At 42.6% G+C, this 20165-nt stretch overlaps 1 protein-coding gene across 1 annotated transcript in view; it reads left to right on the top strand.

Moving 5' to 3' along the window:
* The first annotated feature begins 293 nt into the window (after positions 1 to 293).
* The window catches only part of LOC139413229 (protein phosphatase 1 regulatory inhibitor subunit 16B-like), a 133488-nt gene continuing 113616 nt past the window's right edge, over positions 294 to 20165 (top strand). The window contains exon 1 of the mRNA XM_071160367.1: positions 294 to 397. The gene's annotated coding sequence lies outside the window, so the exon portion shown is untranslated. The remainder of the gene's footprint in view (positions 398 to 20165) is intronic.

Raw genomic sequence — 20165 nt, 5'->3', positions numbered from 1 at the left:
AAGTATACTTAAAACCAAATACTTTTAGACGTTTTACTCAAATAGTATTTTACTGGGTGACTTTCACTTTTACTTGAGTCATTTTCCATGAAGGAATCTTCACTTTTTCTCAAGTATGACAATTGGGTACTTTTTTCCCCCTACCACGAGAGAAGGTCTCCTCCTTCTCTCGTTGCCTCATCCGCAGACCCGAACTCGAGAAGTGACTTCTCGCTAGGGGCGTTCTCATATCTGCAGGGGGCGGCAACTAGCGACAGAGCTGCTATAGCTTCCTTGCCTGCCCAGCCACGGTGGCTTTTCTTCTGTGTCGCTACTAGTTAGCCACAAGACGCTAAACGTTGCTGCAGGCTTATCCCAGTGAGTGAAATTGGAACTAATGAAAACCAAGTAACAGTCGGTGAGTACAACATTATTTTAGAAATGCGATCCGTTTTCGGTGGACGTCTTCTGTTCGATTGATTCAAATGAAACAGCGGAAAGAAAGGAGGTATTTTCAGAGCAGTGAGGATAGCGGCATTGGGAGGGTGCCAAGAAGGCATGTCTATAGCTTTACCGTTACATTACTGTAACCAATTCTTCTTTGCCGTTGCTGGCTCCACAAATGTTGCCCAGATTCTAGAAAATAAACACATCATACTGATTTCTGCACTAGATCTCAACAATGTTTCAATCCTACTTGTATGTTGCTGGCTGGCCACTTGGGATTTGAAGAGGCAACAGTGTTCGCCACACCAGTTCGTAAGGTGTAGGGAGGAAGGACCGAAAGAAGGATGACTGTCCATTTCAATTTGATAGATTTTGTTACTACTCGTTCCAGAAGTCACAGTACCGCGCGTTCGATGGGGAAAGACTGCCATGGGCATTTTATGATAATGTTCAGATAGATTCCTGTATTCATTCTTTTAAAGTAGCTCACAAGAGAGCGGTTAGGCTACTGTCTGTTTGTATATAGACTACTATGCCGTCTGGCAGTATAACATAGGCTTTATATTGGTCAATGAATAATAGTGTTGTCCCAATAGACTGCTTTATTCCACTCGTGTAGGCTAATGCCCGAAAACAACTACTAGAATGCAATAACAGAGTAGCCAAATTAGCAGTGGTTGGAAAAAGTACCCAATTTACATACTTGAGTAAAAGTAAAGATACCTTAATAGAAAATGACTCAAGTGAAGGTCACCCAGTAAAATACTACTTGAGTAAAAGTTTAAAAGTATTTGATATTTAAATAATATACTTAAGTATCAAAAGTTAATGTAATTGCTAAAATATACTTAAGTATGAAAAGTAAAAGTGTGAATAATTTCAAATTCCTTATATTAAGCAAACCAGATGGCACCATTTTCTTGTTTTAATTTACGGATTGCCAGGGGCACACTCCAACACGCAGACATAATTTACAAAGCATTTGTGTTTAGGGAGTCTGCCTGATAAGAGGCAGTAGGGATGACCAGGGATGTTCTCTTGATGTGTGTGAATTGGACCATTCTCCTGTCCTGCTAAGCATTCAAAATGTTTTTTTAATTTTATTTTTGGGTTCCAGGGAAAATGTATTGAGTAAAACATACATAATTTTTTTAGGAATGTAGTAAAGTAAAAGTTGTCAAAAAAAATATAACCCCCCCCAAATACGACTTAAGTAGTACTTTCAAGTATTTTTAAGTACTTTATGCCACTGCTAATTAGCCCACTATGCAATATTGGTAGCCTACTAGATTAATTACAGCATTACTGGTAATGTAAATTGTTGCCTGGAGCTTGGTTGGTTTTGCTTACACTGTACGCATTTTGCTTGTGGTATTCTTCCGAATCAAACATTCTTTAGGGTGTGATTCGCTCAAGATAACAGCATAAGCCTGGTATAGTATTGGCCATGTCCTTTTTGTTGTTGTTGCTAAATGTGCCTTTGGTAATATGTTCTGCTCTCTGGCACTTTTCTCTGGCACTTTGGGTAGTGTAGCCCTTAAATGTTTGATGTGTGGGGACGTCTTGAGAGGTTTCTATTGCTGTTTCTCTCCTCATCTGCACTGGCTATCAGCTACCTTTCGGGATGGGCCATCAGCCATAATACACTGTTCCCACTGCCCACACAAACACAGTGCTCACACACACATGCTGGTAGAGCCATAATCACACAGGAACAATTGCCCCCCCCCCCCCCCCACACACACACACACACCTCAGGAAGCATTCCCACATGCTTGTTGTAATCAGATAACTGATAGAGCATAATCACTGCATGGTAAGTGAACAGGCCTAGGCATGGCTTCGAGCGGAGAGGACATTTGACAAAGCCCAGGTCGTTATCAACCAACATGTTGCAATCTGAATAAAAATCCAGAACATAAAAGCACTGGGTTTGGTCAGCGGGCGTGTGTGTGTGTGTGTGAACATAGCAGCAAGGAAATAAGCTTTCTGCTTCTGAAAAATAAGCAGGCTGGATATCATGTTGAAGTGGAACTGCTTTTGATAGCAATCATCATGGATTTGATCTTCCACTAGTCTACAAGCTGAACCTCCCGGGCATCGAAGGTGTCAATATTTAATGAGAAGAGAAATCTCTAAATCATGGTGTTGGAATAATGCAGAAGTTGGGGTACAAAACTAACTACAGAGACAGAATATATTATACATCCAGTTACTAGTTCCTCAGAGTGCACACGGCAGTGCATACCCAAAGCAGGAGTATAGTATTGTCATCTATTTCTACTAGTACAGGTACAGTGAGATAGTAATGACTGATAATGTGTGCAAAAGTGAATGTCTGTATTTGGCCTTCCCGCATTGAGCCATCTAGAGCTGCATTACAGACAGTAGTGTGACGGTCATTCTGCCTCAATGGCTAAAAAACACAGCATTTCCTGTACTGTCCCCAAGCATACTAGCCTTGCCTTGCACCAATTACTAGCGGTGTTCTACCTAACTGGCTACAAGGGCATCTCCTGCGGACGCTTTGTCGCGAGGAATGTTATCCTATAGCCCTACATGAGCTCTACCTCACCTGCTCGACCTCTGGTTAAAGGAGAAATTTACTAGTCCAGTTGAGTTGTCTCTCTCTTCCTGGGGTGCAGAACTGAGACGGCTGCAAAAACGGGTCACGTGACTTGTGACTTTGCTGGATGCAGGCCTCGTTCTTAAAAAAAAAAAAAGTTGTATTTGACCTTTATTTCCCTAGGCAAGTCAGTTAAGAACAAATAATTATTTACAATGACAGCCTACCAAAAGGCCTCCTGCGGGGACAGGGGCTGGGGTTAAAAATATATAAATATAGGACAAAACGCACGTCACTGCTCCGTGGGTTAGTGAATGCATGATTCACAAATTTGCGAACTGTGGACAAATGTATTGTTTTATTGAAAGCATACAGGCAAATAAGTTATTTTTGTCAAGTACTATCAAGAATTGTTTTGTCAGGAAATGTGTACTTTTCACCTAAAAACATATATATATATATTTTTTTTTATAAATGTAGCTGACTGCCACAGCAGCAGAGATGGGTAACAGCTGCACATGTGCACCCTCATGGGGGAAACCTTGTTATGTAGAAACATCACAATATTCCCTTATATGGAGCTTGATGTCAGAGATTCTTGTTTTACTTGGGTGGGGGGGGGGTACTGAAGATGGTACAGTTGCTTTATAGTTTTTCTTACAAAAAACAGCCAAGTACCACTGGTTTAACAGTTTCTCTGGAATAATGGATTGACTTTTTCAGTAACTAAAGTTGGGAATTCAAACGTTGCAGATTTTAAAAATCATTTTCGATAAAACAGCATACTAATCAGCAACCAGTATATAAAAAAAATATACATATATGTGAGTGTGTGTGTGTACATATACACACACAACTGTCCTTTATAGCCTATCTGAAACTGCATGACATGTCATCCTCACTCTCTACCAGCTTGTATAGAAAGTTGTTGTGTGTAAAACCAGTCTGTCAATGCCAAATAATAGTCAGTCCACCCTCAACACTAGCTTACTATGGAATTCTTCATCATGCAGTATAGCTGTATACAGAATTTAGCTGGTATTTATACTTTTTCTATAAAAAAATGACACCTCAAATAGCCTAACAATGAGGAAAAAGTAGTCAGCTTAAGGATAAATTTAGCCACTATTTATTGTTGAACTTAGCAGGTTTTGTCTGGCTAATAGTTTACAGAAATGGGCTTCAATCAAGGTAAATTAAAAAAATAATTCAATGCAGAGGCCTACAGTAGCAGTATGCAACGGCGTCGCCTTGTATTTTTGTGTGCAAATGTTTTCACCACGGCCTGTAGATCCTGGTTGTGTGCCCGACTGTTTTCTTTACTGAATATTGACAACCCAGACAGTCTTTCCTGAGACATTGTGCATTATATATCCATTGTGCTGCACACAATTTAAACTACGGGCTCTATTCAATCCGTATTGCAGTTCAGCTGTACTGCATGATTCAAATTTTAAAGGAACATTTCACGCTTTAGCATTTGTCATCTCAAACTGAAAATACCTTTACATTTCTATTGTATTGCGGAATCTACAACGTTTCAGCTTTACAGATAAGTCTTGAATGATGCATGAAGAGCTATACCAGAGAGAAGGGACTTCTAATATTTCAATCACACAACTCAAAAACTGGTTTTCCTGAATCAAAGCTTCTCAACAGCTTCTGTCTTTTTTAATTTCACAAGTCAGTTAAGAACAAATTCTTATTTTCAATGACGGCCTAGGAACAGTGAGTTAACTGCCTGTTCAGGGGCAGAACGACAGATTTGTACCTTGTCAGCTCGGGGGTTTGAACTTGCAACCTTCCGGTTACTAGTCCAACGCTCTAACCACTAGGCTACCCTGCCGCCCCATTTATGTATTTTTATTTTTAATCCCAGTCCCCGTCCCCGCAGGAGGCCTTTTGCCTTTTCGTAGGCCGTCATTGTAAATAAGAATTTGTTCTTAACTGACTTGTCGAGTTAAATATAATTGTATTTTTATCTCCAGGCCATCAGACTGTTCAATTGTCACGACTAAGCAGGCCTCTGCCCTGAATTTAGTCACTTGTAGGCTACCACCCGATACTCTACCCTGCACCTTAGACTGCTGCCCTATGTACATAGTCATTGAACACTGGTCACTTTAATAATGTTACCCTCTTCATATGAACACTGAGTGCACAAAACATTAGGAACACCTTCTCTTTTTATGATCGTGTTCACCTGGTCAGTCTATGATCCCTTATTGATGTCACTTTATAAATCCAATTCAATCAGTGTAGATGAAGGGGATGAGACGTGTTTAAATAAGTATTTTTAAGCCTTGAGACAATTGATGTGGATTGTGTGCGCTATTCAGAGGGTGAATGAGCAAGACGAAACATTGAAGTGCCTTTAAAAGAGGTATGGTAGTAGGTGCCAGGCGCACCGGTTTGAGTGTGTCAAGACCTGCAAGGTTGCTGGACTTTTCAGAAAGTTTGGTCCACCACCCAAAGGACATCCAGCCAACTTGACTCAATTGTGGGAAGCATTGAAGTCAACATGGGCCAGCATCCAGGTAGAATGCTTTTGGCACCTTGTAGAGTCCATCCCCCAGCCAATTGAGGCTGTTCTGAGTGCAAAAGTGGGAGTGCAACTCAACATTAGGAACACATTCCTAATATTTTGCGCACTCTGTGCATGTCTCCATGTGCAATGGCGATAACACAATAAGGGCACCTCAAAATTCAAGGATCAGGCTAGGCTGCATATCTCTGCACGCTTGCTTTTGTCACTTTCTCTTAAATGTGCCTTTTTGTATTTTGGCACTGCGCCAGATCCAGTCCATGGAAACACAATCGCAAAAGCTATATCATTAGATGGCATCTCTCCTTCATATGCATCTTCACTGAAGTGCTTGCTACAGACAGGTTGGCAGCAGGAGTATTTACATCGTATTTACTATTTCTGTATAATTTACTGGAAAATATGTTTCTACTTAGTATGGTTTCCCCCACATGGGCGCACATGTGCAGTTCTTACCCAATCTTCGCTGCTGTGGCATTCGCCTACCTCAATTATATAAATGAATGTTTAAAGTACTTTTGACAAAAATAGCTAATTCGGCCGTACACATTCAATAAAACAATGCATTTGTCCACTGTTCGCTGATTTGGGGATCAAGCATTCACTGACAACGGAGCAGAGCAAGGTTTGCATCCAGCAACATCAGGAGTCACGTGACTGTTTTTGCAGCTGTCTCTGTCCTGCACTCCAGGGAGAGAGCGGGGGAGAGGGCAAACTCCACTGAAATGGTTTCAATGTATGGAATCACTTGGGAGTTTCTGGATTTTGGGTAAACTTCTCCTTTGACACTGTTCTCATTGGCTACCTCACTAACTGGCTACCACTAACACCACATTTCCTACAGTATCCCCAAGCATGCTAGTCTACTCCTGCTGCACCAATCAATGGCTGTGGTTCAGTGTCCACAGGAAGTTAGCTCAGTGTTTGCGGCCTGTGCATAAATGTCAGGAAGGCGTGTGACCTGTGGGGCCATTGTGAGGTTTATTGTTGTGAAAAGCCGAGCACAGACGAGCCGAGCACAGCGGCGGCTTATAGTAGCGGCGGCATAGAGTGGTGGCGGCGCAGAAGAGTGGGGCGGCGGCGGCGGCGCAGAAGAGTGGAGCGGCGGCGGGGTAGAGCTAGCTCAAGGTCATATTTGGAGAACGCTAGCTCTCCTGCCAGAGCAAATCAACCTACTTCCTTAACCTCTGGGATGGCTTTCTAAGAGGTTATTATTATGCCACTTATCTTGAAAAAGGTATCCTTTGTAAAATAGATGTTTTATCTCTTGTCTGGTACTCTGGGCTCCACATCACTCTGCTCTGCTTTTGGCCCCATTTCAATGTAAATGGACAGCATGACTCAGTGCCTGGTGGTACCAGGGCTGTTGGTCAGATCTCCAACACATTGGTGCGGCTGGCTTCCTTCCGGGTTAAGCAGGCATTGTGTCAAGAAGCAGTGCGGCTTGGCTGGTTCGTGTTTCGGAGGACGCACGGCTCTCGCCCTTCGCTTCTCTACTCTTTCAATTTAATTCATTGTTGCAATTTTTTTAAATGTAGCCTACCCTTTTCAATTTAGTTTGTGGCAAACAAATAGTTTTCAGGGGTAGGAACCCCGCCAGACTGCACCTCCGCTTTTATACAAAGTCAGGTGTCCATGAATAGACCTACAGGCATGATTTGAAGAATAAAGCGGGTGTTAAACAGGGCCTTTGAAACACAGAAAGCAACAGTTGACTACTCCATTGTTGACACTTTAATCAAATCAGTAGGCCTACATTACCAAAAGTATGTGGACACTTGCTCATTCCAAAATCATGGGTATTAATATGGAGTTGTTCCCCTTTTTTCTTCTGTCCACTCTTCTGGGAAGGCATTCCACTAGATGTTGGAACATTGCTGGGGGACTTGCTTCCTTTCAGCCACAAGCATTAGTACGGTCGGGCACTGATGTTGGGCGATTATGCCTGGCTCTCAGTCGGTGTTCCAATTCATCCCAAAGGTGCTCGATGGGGTTGAGGTCAGGGCTCTGTGCAGGCCAGTCAAGTTCTTCCACACCAATCTCGACAAACAATTTCTGTCTGGACCTCATAATGTGCACAGGGGCATTATCATGCTGAAACAGGAAAGGGCCTTCCCCAAACTGCCACAAAGTTGGAAGCACAGAATAGTAGAATGTCATTGTTATAGCATTACGATTTCCCTTCACCGGAACAAAGGGGCCTAGCCTGAACCATGAAAAACAGGTCCACACCATTATTCCTCCTCCGCCAAACTTTACAGTTGCCACTATGCATTGGGACAGGTAGCGTTTTCCTGGCATCCGCTAAACCCAGATTTGTCCGTTGGACTAACAGATGGTGAAGCGTAATTTCTTCACTTCAAAGAACTCCTTTCCACTGCTCCAGATTCCAATAGCGGTGCGCTTTACACCACTCCAGCCGACGCTTGGCATTGCGCATTTTGATCATAGGCTTATGTGCAGCTGCTCGGCCACGGAGACCTATTTCAAGAAGCTCCCGACAAACAGTTCTTGTGCTGACGTCGCTTCCAGAGGCAGTTTGGAATGTCGTGACATGGGTCTCCTCCACCATCAGTGTGTGCCTGGAGTGCGGGCGTGTGTGTGGTGGAAGCCCTAACCCAATACATAATGTGCCAAAAAACAAAATTCAACTCTTACAGTGCCTTCAGAAAGTATTTGTACCCCTTGACTTATTCCACCTTGTTGTTTTACAGCCTGAATTCAAAATGAATTAAATATAATTTATGCTCACCCATCTACACACAATACCCCATAATGACAAAGTAAAAACATGTTTATTTTTAGCAAATTTATTGAAGTATTCACACCCCTGAGACAATAAATAAGTATAAGAGCTTTGCACACCTGGATTGTACAATATTTGCAAAATCATGTTAAACACTCCTGAGGTGCTGACTTGCTGCACCCTCGACAACTACTGTGATTATTATTTAACCATGCTGGTCATTTATGAACATTTGAACATCTTGGCTATGTTCTGTTATAATCTCCACCCGGCACAGCCAGAAGAGGACTGGCCCACCCCTCATAGCCTGGTTCCTCTCTAGGTTTCGTCCTAGGTTTTGGCCTTTCTAGGGAGTTTTTCCTAGCCACCGTGCTTCTACACCTGCATTGCTTGCGGTTTTAGGCTGGGTTTCTGTACAGTACTTAGAGATATCAGCTGATCTAAGAAGGGCTATATAAATCAATATGATTTGAACATTATTATTGCACACACTGAGTCCATGCAACTTATTATGTGACTTGGTTAGCCCATTTTTACTCCTGAACGTATTTAGTCTTGCTACGACAAGGGGGTTGAATACGTATTGATTCAAGACGTTTCGGCTTTTCAATTTTTTTAATAAAATGTGTATACATTTCAATATATAATTATACTTTTACATTATAGTCTATTGTGTGTTGGCCAGTGACACGATCTCAATTGAATCCATTTTAAAATCGGGCTGTAACACAACGAAATGTGGAAAAAGTGAAGGTGTACTTTCTGAAGGCACTGTATACTTTTCTGACGGTACTGTACATTTACAAGGGATTCACTCACAGAAGACTTTGAAGAAGCACCATTCTCTCCCAATCCTCTGAAAGAAATTGACTGCAGCCAACCACAGTGCACAAGGATAGTTACTGAGAGGTGGAACATACAGTAGACTGACAGTGTTTCCCTGTCACCGCTCACTTTGTGACTGACAAGGGTGCCTGTTCTGTCAATAGATCACTAGAAGATGCATATCGTTCATTCTCATGGGAGAATGCTATAAGGACTTTTCTGACTAGTGAAGTGAAACAAACTAAAAAAAGCCTAGTTAATTTATGATGTGGAAAATGTGGAGAACATGTATACTCTGGCAGGAGATTTCTCTGCTTGGTAAGACTAACACACTGTTGTAGTTAAGACGTAGTGAAATATGGGTCTCCTCCTGCATCAGTGCTGCGTGCGTGTGTCTGGTGGAAGCCCTAACCTAATATTAATAATAATAATAAAAAATACGCAAGGCGTGTCCAATCTAGAAACTCAAAAACGAACTAAAGGCCTTACCGCCATCAAATAAAACCAGCAGCCTCATGGCCCTGCCAGAAAGGTCACTCACTGACTATCACCTTATTTGGCAGCACCTGTGTGCAAATAAAGGCTTGGCTCAGCATTTAGACCTGGTAGATGCTGCCACCTGGGGATGGATTGTGGATCATGGTGTTGTGTTTGTCTATGTCCTAACACTAACCCCCCCCCCCCCCCCCCCCTCCCCCCATTCATAACACATTGCAGCTTTAGAAGCAGGAACTTGCAGACCAGACAGAGTTGTCCCTAAACCTGGCTGCGGGTAAGAGATGTGGTATTGAAAAGCTAGCAGTAAGAGAAACAACTGTGTGTGGGCGTGCATACTTTCACACTCTTTCACATGTGCTGCTGCTACTGTTTATTGCCTATCCTGATTACCTAGTCACTTTTACCCCTACCTGAAATGTACATATTATCTCAACTGCCTCATTGACTCAGTACCGATACTCCCTATATATAGCCTCGTTATCTTTGTACTATTTATTTAAAAAATATATATATTTTTTTCTTGCTTTTTAACTTTGCATTGTTGGGAATGGGCTCGTAAGTAAGCGTTTCACGGTGAAGTCTACATCAAATGTTATTGGTCACATACACATATTTAGCAGATGTTATTGCGGGTGTAGCGAATTGCTTGTGTTCCTAGCTCCAACAGCGCAGTAGTATCTAAAAACGATTCACAACAATACACACATCTAAAAGAATGGAGTTAAGAAATATATAAATATTAGATTGCGCAATGTTGGAGTTGCATTGACTAAAATACAGTAGAATATAATGTATACATATGAGATGAGTAAAGCAGTATGTAAACATTATTAAAGTGGCCAGTGATTCCAAGTCCATGTATATAGGGCAGCAGCCTCTAAGGTGCAGGGTTGTGTAACCGGGTGGAAGCCGGCTAGTGATGGCTATTTAAGTCTGATGGCCTTAAGATAGAAGCTGTCTCTCAGTCCCAGCTTTGATGCACCTGTACTGACCTCGCCTTCTGGATGATAGTGCGGTGAACAAGCAGTGGCTCGGGTGGTTATTGTCCTTTATGATCTTTTTGGCCTTCCTGTGACATTGGGTGCTGTAATTGTCCTGGAGTGCGCATAGTTTGCCTCCGGTAATGCGTTTGTTAGACCACACCACCCTCTGGAGAGCCTTGCGGTTGCGGGCGGTGCAGTTGCCCTACCAGACGGTGATACAGTCCGACAGGATGCTTTCAATTGTGCATCTGTAAAAATGTGTGAGGGTTTAGGTGAGAAGCCAAATTTCTTTAGCCTCCTGGGGTTGAAGAGGCTCTGTTGCGCCTTTCACCACACGGTCTTTGTGGGTGGTCCATTTTCAGTTTGTCAGTGATGTGTACGCCAAGAAACTTTAAGCTTTCCACCTTCTCCACTGCGGTCCCGTTGATGTAGATTGGGGGGTCCACCCTCTGCTGTTCCTTGAAGTCCACGATCATCTCCTTTGTTTTGCTGACGTTGCGTGAGATGTTGTTTTCCAGGCAGCACACTCCCAGAGCCCTCACCTCCTCCATGTAGGCTCTCGTCATAATTGATAATCAAGCCTACTACTGTTGTGTCGTCTGCAAACTTCATGATTGAGTTGGAGGCAAACTTCATGATTGAGTTGGAGGCGTTTATGGCCAAGCAGTCGTGGGTGAACAGGGAGTACAGGAGAGGGCTCAGAACGCACCCTTGTGGGGCCCCACTGTTGAGAATCAGCAGGATGGAGATGTTTTCACCTACCCTTACCACCTGGGGGCGGCCTGTCAGGAAGTCCAGTACCCAGTTGCACAGGGCGGGGTCGAGACCTAGGGTCTCGAGTTTGATGACGAGTTTGGAGGGTACTATGGTGTTAAATGCTGAGCTGTAGTCGATGAACAGCATTCTCACATAGGTATTCCTCTTGTCCAGATGGGTTAGGGCAGTGTGGTTGCGATTGCGTCATCTGTGGACCTGTTCGGGCGGTAAGCAAATTGGAGTGGGTCTAGGGTGTCAGGTAGGTTGGAGGTGATATGGTCCTTGACTAGTCTCTCAAAGCACTTCAGGATGACGGAAGTGAGTGCTACGGGGTGGTAGTCGTTTAGCTCAGTTACCTTAGCTTTCTTGGGAACAGGAACAATGGTGACCCTCTTGAAGCATGTGGGAACAGCAGACTGGGATAAGGATTGATTGAATATACCCGTAAACACACCAGCCAGCTGGTCTGCGCATGCTCTGAGGATGCGGCTGGGGATGCCGTCTGGGACTGCAACCTTGCGAGGGTTAACACGTTTAAATGTTTTACTCACGTCTGCTGCAGTGAAGGAGAGTCTGCAGGTTTTGGTAGCGGGCCATGTCAGTGGCACTGTTATTGTCCTCAAAGCGAGCAAAAAAGTTATTTAGTCTATCTGGGAGCAAGACATCCTGGTCCGCGACGGGGCTGGTTTTCTTTTTGTAATCCGTGATTGACTGTAGACCCTGCCACATACCTCTCTTGTATCTGAGCCGTTGATTTGCGACTACTTTGTCTCTATACTGACGCTTAGCTTGTTTGATTGCCTTGCGGAGGGAATAGCTACACTGTTGGTATTCGGTCATGTTTCCGGTCACCTTGCCCTGATTAAAAGCAGTGGTTCGCGCTTTCAGTTTCGCGCGAATGCTGCCATCAATCCACAGTTTCTGGTTGGGGAATGTTTTAATAAACGCTGTGGGTACAACATCACCGATGCACTTGCTAATAAACTTGCTCACCGAATTAGCGTATTCGTCAATGTTGTTGTTTGACGCAATGCGGAACATAGCCTAGTCCTCGTGATCGAAGCAATCTTGAAGCGTGGAATAAGATTGGTTGGACCAGCTTTGAACAGACCTGAGCGCGGGAGCTTCCTATTTTAGTTTCTGTCGGCGGGGGAGGGCCTTATATGCATCGCGGAAGTTAGAATAACAATGATCCAGGTATTTACCAGCTCTGGTTGCACAATTGGTATGCTGACAGAATTTAGGGAGTCTTGTTTTCAGATTAGCCTTGTTAAAATCATCCCCAGCTACAATGAATGCAGCCTCGGGATATGTGGTTTCCAGTCTACATAGCCCTGAACGAACTTAATTTGACTCTATCGATGTGTCTGCTTGCAGGGGAATATATGCGGCTGTGATTATAATCGAAGAGAATTCTCTTGGTAGATATTGCGGTCCGCATTTGATTGTGAGGAATTCTAAGTCAGGTGAACAGAAAAGACCCGAGTTCCTGTATGTTGTTATGATCACACCACATCTCGTTAATCATAACCACTCTTCTTCTTACCAGAAAGATGCTTGTTTCTGTAGGCGTGAAGAAACCAGCTGGTTGGACCGACTCCGATAGCGTGTCTCGAGTGAGCCATGTTTCCGTGAAGCAAAGAACGTTAGTCTCTTATGTCTCTCTGGAATGCTACCCTTGTTCGGATTTTATCTACCTTGTTATCAAGAGACTGGACATTGGCGAGTAGTATGCTCGGGAGCGGTGCGCGATGTGCCCCTCTCCGGAGCCTGACCAGAAGATAGTCATTAAGTTCAGTTACCTTTGCCTTCTTGGATACAGGAACAATGGTGGCCATGCGTCTCGTGTCTGAGCTGTTGAATTGCGACTCCACTTAATCGCTATACTGACGTTTAGCTTGTTTGATTGCCTTGCGGAGTGAATAACTACACTGTTTATATTATTACCAGTCACCTTGCCATGGATAAAAATGTGGTGGTTCGTGCTTTGTTTCGAGCAAATGCCAGCATCTTTCCATGGTTTCTGGTTATGGTAGGTTTTAATAGTCAGTGGGTACTACATCTCCTATACTCTTCCATACATTAAGGGTGGCATTTCCGGTATGATTGATGATCTCCATATTGAAAATGTACAGCCCCTTACTAGGCATCCGCGAGTGTTATTAAAATAGGCCGATGGCTTCAGGTCGTCCCCCAGGACCCGGTCTTCCGGGAAGTCATCAAATAAAGTCACTAGGACATTTGGTTTCCACGTTATACATTTTTTGATATAAAAAAATAATTCTGTTGTACCGGAAAATTCCACCAGATGCCGACTGGCTGCTTATGGCAAATGGACAAAACAGCACCAAATAGACATGGCAGTTTTTCAGAAATGGAAAAGACTTCGAAGACAACTCGGTGAGCACAGGTTTGGCCAAATGTCCTTTTAGCCCAGAAACAAGATGGCGTCGAGGTATCAACGCTCCGAGTTAATGTTCATTTTCCTGGATTAAAGGGTGAAAACGGTAATACAGCACTAATTTGACAACTTCACTTTAAAGTACATAAACCTTCAGTGTAAGGAAAAATAGAACCAGACATTTATCTATGGTAATTTTATGAGAAATCGTACAACGTCCGTTTGATGGTTAAACAAAAGTTTTTTTTTCTTCTAAAAAGTTATATCCAGTTGCGGCGTGTTAAGGTGGGTTTCGGAGCTCTAGGTGATTTCTGTGATTTTTCTGTACTCGCACACACTGTCAATGTGGAGTGACAGTGTGGGGCTTACAGACACACAGAGCCTGCAATGGTTACCTGCGTTCGAACCATCAAAGAACCATCCAACCTAGATTTCTGAAACTTTATAAACCTGTTTTAGGACTTATGCCGGTAGTGCACGTGAGTTATGGCTCTAGAAGGTTCCCAGGCCGAGAAACAGCCTCGTCCATTTGCAATAACTTCAATTCATTTTGAATGTCGCAAAAATGACGACATTTAGAAAAGTCACAGAATCACAAGACTAAGTGCATTGAAATCGCCTCGGCCCATAGAGACGCACCCTGAAGTTTCTGTTCGATAGCTCTTTCAGGGACCCCATAGCAACGACCGGAAAAAGTGAATTTTCAGCACTATTTAACCTCTAATGACTCCCCATCCCGCATGAGGGAGCGTAATCATCGACTGACATCAATTAGCATAACACAACAGACATAAATATTCCTATTCATGAAAATCACAAGTGAAATATATTGAGACACAGTTTAGCCTTTTGTTAATCACCCTGTCATCTCAGATTTTCAAAATATGCTTTACAGCCAAAGCTAGACAAGCATTTGTGTAAGTTTATCGATAGCCTAGCATAGCATTTTGTTCAGCTAGCAGCAGGTAACTTGGTCACGGAATTCAGAAAAGCAATCAAATTAAATCGTTTACCTTTGAGCTTCGGATGTTTTCACTCACAAGACTCCCAGTTAGATAGCCAATGTTCCTTTTTTCCCAAAAATATTATTTTTGTAGGCGAAATAGCTCCGTTTGTTCTTCACGTTTGGCTGAGAAATCGCCCAGACATTGCAGTCACGAAAACGGCGAAAAATATTCCAAATTAGCTCCATAATATTGACAAACATTGCAAACGTTGTTTATAATCAATCCTCAAGGTGTTTTTCAAATATCTATTCGATAATATATCCACCAGGACAATTGGTTTTTCAGTAGGACCGATTGGAATAATGGCTACCTCCTATATTTTTACGTGAGAATCACTCTGGGAGCCATCAGGTGACCAGTTGCGCAATGTAGCCGCTTACGGGTATTCTTCAACATAAATGCGTAAAACTACGTCACAATGCTGTAGACACCTTGGGGAATACAGAGAGAAAAAGTAATCTGGTTGATAGCCCATTCACTGCTCAATAGGAACGCATTGGAACGCAGCGCTTTCAAAACATGAGGCGCTTCCGGATTGGATTTTTCTCAGGCTTTCGCCTGCAATATCAGTTCTGTTATACTCAGACAAGATTTTTACAGTTTTGGAAACTTTAGTGTTTTCTATCCTAAGCTGTCAATTATATGCATATTCTAGCATCTTGTCCTGACAAAATATCCCGTTTATTACGGGAACGTTATTTTTCCCGTAATACTGCCCCCTAGTCACAAAAGGGTATGGTCGCTGCTTGGGCTCCGAAAGACCTATCGACCAGAAACGTGTAGGGTCAGTCTCTATGGGTTTCAGGGTCGCCTCACCCAGGCCAACACATAATGTCAGAACTGGACCCGCAGCTCGACTGGAACTATGTTTTTTATGGTTTTAACAGAAGGCGCTATGAATTGTGGGCTGCTCTGAAATATGTGAGAGTTGGCTTCTGAAAGATTTGGACAAAGTGAGTTTGGTGTCAGTATGATATCTTATTGACTGATGGCTGACTTGATGGCAGTATAATATATTGGCATTGTACATTTTATATTGCAAGTGGACAGTGTACATTTCCAATGTATTTAATGAGGGTTTTAACATCACCAACTGGATAGGCTGAAATCAACACCAATGAACGACTGGACAGTGTCCATTACGCATATGCTATATTGTCAGTGTGAATATGAATTTCTGCAAGTTGACAGTGTCCATTGCCAATGTATATCCACAAGGACTTCCCATTATGAAATGGACATGCTTGCATGCCATTTGGACATGGTTCACTGACTTTCGGGTTCGGAAGCTGACTTTCTATGATCGTATATGGCAAATCGACAAAACAGGCCTAATGGACAAACTCAATCAAATAAGAAAAATGTATGTCCATACAGTTTACTACATAGGTATAATTGACAAAAATAAATAAATTAATGTCACCCCTGGGACCTGACTTTGTGACCATTTCCCATATGAAAATCTATGGTAGAGTGCGCTCTCCTCTATGGGATTTTTTGGTTTATTACACTTGTAATGTTCCGTTTGAAATATGGTTTTGTTGAACTGTCGTCCATTTGGGTGGTATTTGCGATCGTGAATATGGTTCACCCAATGCCAATTTGTCAATTTCATGGGGGTCTTCCCTTACTAATGAACTCAGTCATCGTATCCGTGTATGCGTCTAGATTATATTCGCAAGCTACCCAGAACATATCCCATTCCACGCGATCAAAAAAATCCTGAAGCGTGGATTCCGATTGGTCAGACCAGCGTTGAATAGTACAAAGCACGGGAACTTCCTGTTTGAGTTTCTGCCTATAGGACGGGAGGAGCAAGATGGAGTTATGGTCAGATTTGCCGAAAAGAGGGTGGGGGAGGGCCTTGTAAGCATTCTGGAAGTTTGTATAGCAATGGTTGAGAGTCTTAGTAGCGTGAGTAGGACAGTCAATATGTTGATAGAACTTCGGCAGCCAAGTCCTCAGATTTGCTTTGCTAAACTCCCTAGCTACAATAAATGCAGCCTCAGGATATGTGGTTTTCAGTTTGCATAAAGTCCAGTTAAGTTCTTTGAGGGCCATCGAGGTTTCGGCTTGAGGTTGGATGTAAACGGCCGTGACGATGACGGAGGAGAATTCTCTTGGGAGATATTTCATTGTGAAGTATTCTAGGTTGGGTGAACAAAATGACTCGAATTCCTGTATGTTCCTAGAATTACACATGAGTGGTTAATCATGAAATGCACCCCTCTGCCCTTCTGCTTACCGGAGTTATTTATTCCTGTCTGTGCGTGGTACTGAGATTCCTGGTCTATTTTTCATTGTTTCTCAACAGGATGTTGCTGATTGGTCCCTCAGATAGTTAGCTAACATTGATTAAGTCAGCTCTACAGTGCTAGGAGAATCAATGAGGAGAACCATATATTGTCGGTTACTGGCAAAAGTGGTTGAGAAACATTATTTGAAGTGGAGATTCCCTTGTGTGTTGAAGGCTGAAGTTTGTGTGCTGGCTGGGTACCAGTATTTCAGCAGCCAAGACAGTCTTTTGTGTAACCGGCCTGATTTGGTACAACGTCTGGGGAGACAATGACCTAGAATCAGGTTGACCTGAGTGCTTTAAATCAACCAAGGAAAGCTTTCTCATTATACATTATCTCCCCCCCCCCCCCCCCCCCCCCCCGCAGCGCCAAGTAGGACAAGTAATCCAGACTGAATAAAACATCCTCCTAAATCCTTGGGGATGGAGTAAGGAGTAATAGAGGGGTGGACAAACTCGAGGAAGGTAAAGAATTTTCAAGATGCTGGGAATGGGTGGAGGGAGGGATGAAGTAAGGAAGACAGGCAGGCATTTGAGGAGGAGTGGTACAAGTAAGAGGAGAGAGTAGATTAGGGCAAGTAGGAGATAAGGGCATTTACTAGGGCTGGGTGGTATACCTCTAACAGTATTTGAATGTTTAGTTTGTTAAAAGTGATACGCTGTGTGTGTCGTACATTTTTATAGTGTACTTTGCTACTTGAGTCATCTCTCTCCATATTACTTTCCATACAGACTTGTCACTCAAGGAGCGCATTTGTTGTTCTTCAACCATGAGACGCTTGCATCCAGTCTGCATGGTCATTGCAGCACATGCAACAATGTTGATGCAACCGTGCAAACATGCAACCGTGCTTCTACACCTGCATTGCTTGCTGTTTGGGGTTTTAGGCTGGGTTTCTGTACAGCACTTTGAGATATCAGCTGATGTACGAAGGGCTATATAAATAAATTTGATTTGATTTGTTGATGACAACGATGCTGTTTTCAATTTGCTTCTTAATATAAATTCACTAGCGTTTTATAATTGCACTATTGGTTTGCTTCTTACATCTGCAAACAGCTAGTTTGTCTTTTCTTAGCAAGTTGGGCCTAAATCTTTGTTAGCCATTAATGCTAATCGCTAGTTAGTTGGCTGGCTAGCTAATAAATCTATTGAGTCAGAACAAACTTAATGAGCTATATAGCCTGATAATACCAGTGACGATGTAGACCTAAATCAGCATGTTTATGCAACGATATCTTCTAAATCAGAGGAATATGCAAAGAATGAACATGTTAGCTCCATGAAGAAGCTAAGAGAGAATATTCAATGTAGCCAAAGATTATAGGATCCCTGAGGAAGCACTTATCAACACTTTGGTTCCTACCTTGTCAAAATAACTCCTCCCTGGCATTTTCATTCGTTGTCATTTCAAACAATACTGTATTCAAAGTGCCCACTATTTATATTTTAACAATATAATTCGAATAATCATCCTATTTCCATGATTCCAACGGTTTATTGTCTTACATCTGCAAGCAGAGTCTGAACATCATACAGGATGGCATTGTCACCCTCAGTCCGTGCAATGTCTACTGCTATAGGTTTCAGGCAATTTACCACTCTCTCCCTAAACACATCATCCAAGAGGATCCTTTTGATGGGTCTGTCCCATATCGGCTGTGATGTGGACATTTCTTGGAGAGACTCCTTCCCCTCCAGGAGACTGTCAAACATGATGACAACACCACCCCAATGGGTGTTGCTGGGCAGCTTCAATGTGGTGCTCTTATACTTCTCACTTTGCTTGGTGAGGTAGATTGCTACTATTACTTGATGACCCTTCACATGACTAACCATTTAATTGGCTCTCCTGTAGAGTGTATCCTTTGTTTTCAGTGCCATGATATCCTTGAGGAGCAGATTCAATGCATGAGCAGCACAGCCAATGGGTGTGATGTGAGGGTAAGACTCCACTTTAGACCAAGCAGCCTTCATGTTTGCAGCATTGTCTGTCATCAGTGCAAATACCTTCTGTGGTCCAAGCTCATTGATGACTGCCTTCAGCTCATCTGCAATGTAGAGACTGGTGTGTTTGTTGGCCCTTGTGTCTGTGCTTTTGTAGAATACTGGTTGAGGGGTGGAGATGTTTGTTAATTATTCCTTGCCCACAAACGTTCGACCACACATCAGAGATTGCAGTACATTCTGCTTTCTCTATGATTTGCTTGGCCTTCACTTGAACTCTGCATCCAGCAAATGAGTAGATAAAGCATTTCTGGTTGGAAGGGTGTATGCTGTGCAAAGATCATTCAGAAATCTCTTCCAATACACATTGCCTGTGAGCATCCGATGTGAACCAGTTGCATACACAGCTTGAGCAAGACATTCATCAGCATTTCTCTGACTACGTTCCTCCAATTAGTCACAAAAAAATCTGATTCCAGGAGGACCATGAGCTATTGCTATCGATAAGGTGTCTGATTCATAATTTTCACTGAAAAATAGAAGTAGAGGGACTTTTGTCAGAGATTGCTTTTTGTGTGAGCTGGCCAGATGATTCTGCATCTTTGTTGCATTTTTCACAAATGATTTTGATACAGTATTTGCAAATGTACACAGCTTTTCCTTCTACATCATGTTACACAATACATGTATGTTTTGTTCGAAAATGTGTATATTTATATCAAAAATCTCAGTTTACATTGGCGCATTACGTACAGTAATGTTTTGATTCCAAAACATCCAGTGATTTTGCTGAAATACTCATAATAAACATTGATAAAAGATACTAGTGTTATTCACAATTAAAGAGACTTCCTTAATGCAACCACTGTCAGATTTTTAAAAAACTTTACGGAAAAAGCTAAATCTGAGAACGGAGCTCAGAACCCAACCCAGCCAAAGAAATATCCGCCATGTTGGAGTCAACAGAAGTTAGAAATAACATTATAAATATTCACTTACCTTTGATCTTCATCAGAAGGCACTCCCAGGAATCCCAGTTCGACAATAAATGACTGATTTGTTCCATAAAGTCCATCATTTATGTCCAAATAGCCACTTGTTAGCGTGTTCAGCCCAGTAATCCATCTTCATGAGGCGCGACCACTCCGTCCAGACAAAAACTCAAAGT

Source organism: Oncorhynchus clarkii, chromosome 7, assembly GCF_045791955.1.
Source record: "Oncorhynchus clarkii lewisi isolate Uvic-CL-2024 chromosome 7, UVic_Ocla_1.0, whole genome shotgun sequence".
Classification (NCBI taxonomy): Eukaryota; Metazoa; Chordata; class Actinopteri; order Salmoniformes; family Salmonidae; genus Oncorhynchus; species Oncorhynchus clarkii.
Note: the sequence above shows the minus strand (reverse complement) of the source record. Positions and strands in the feature narration are given on the sequence as shown.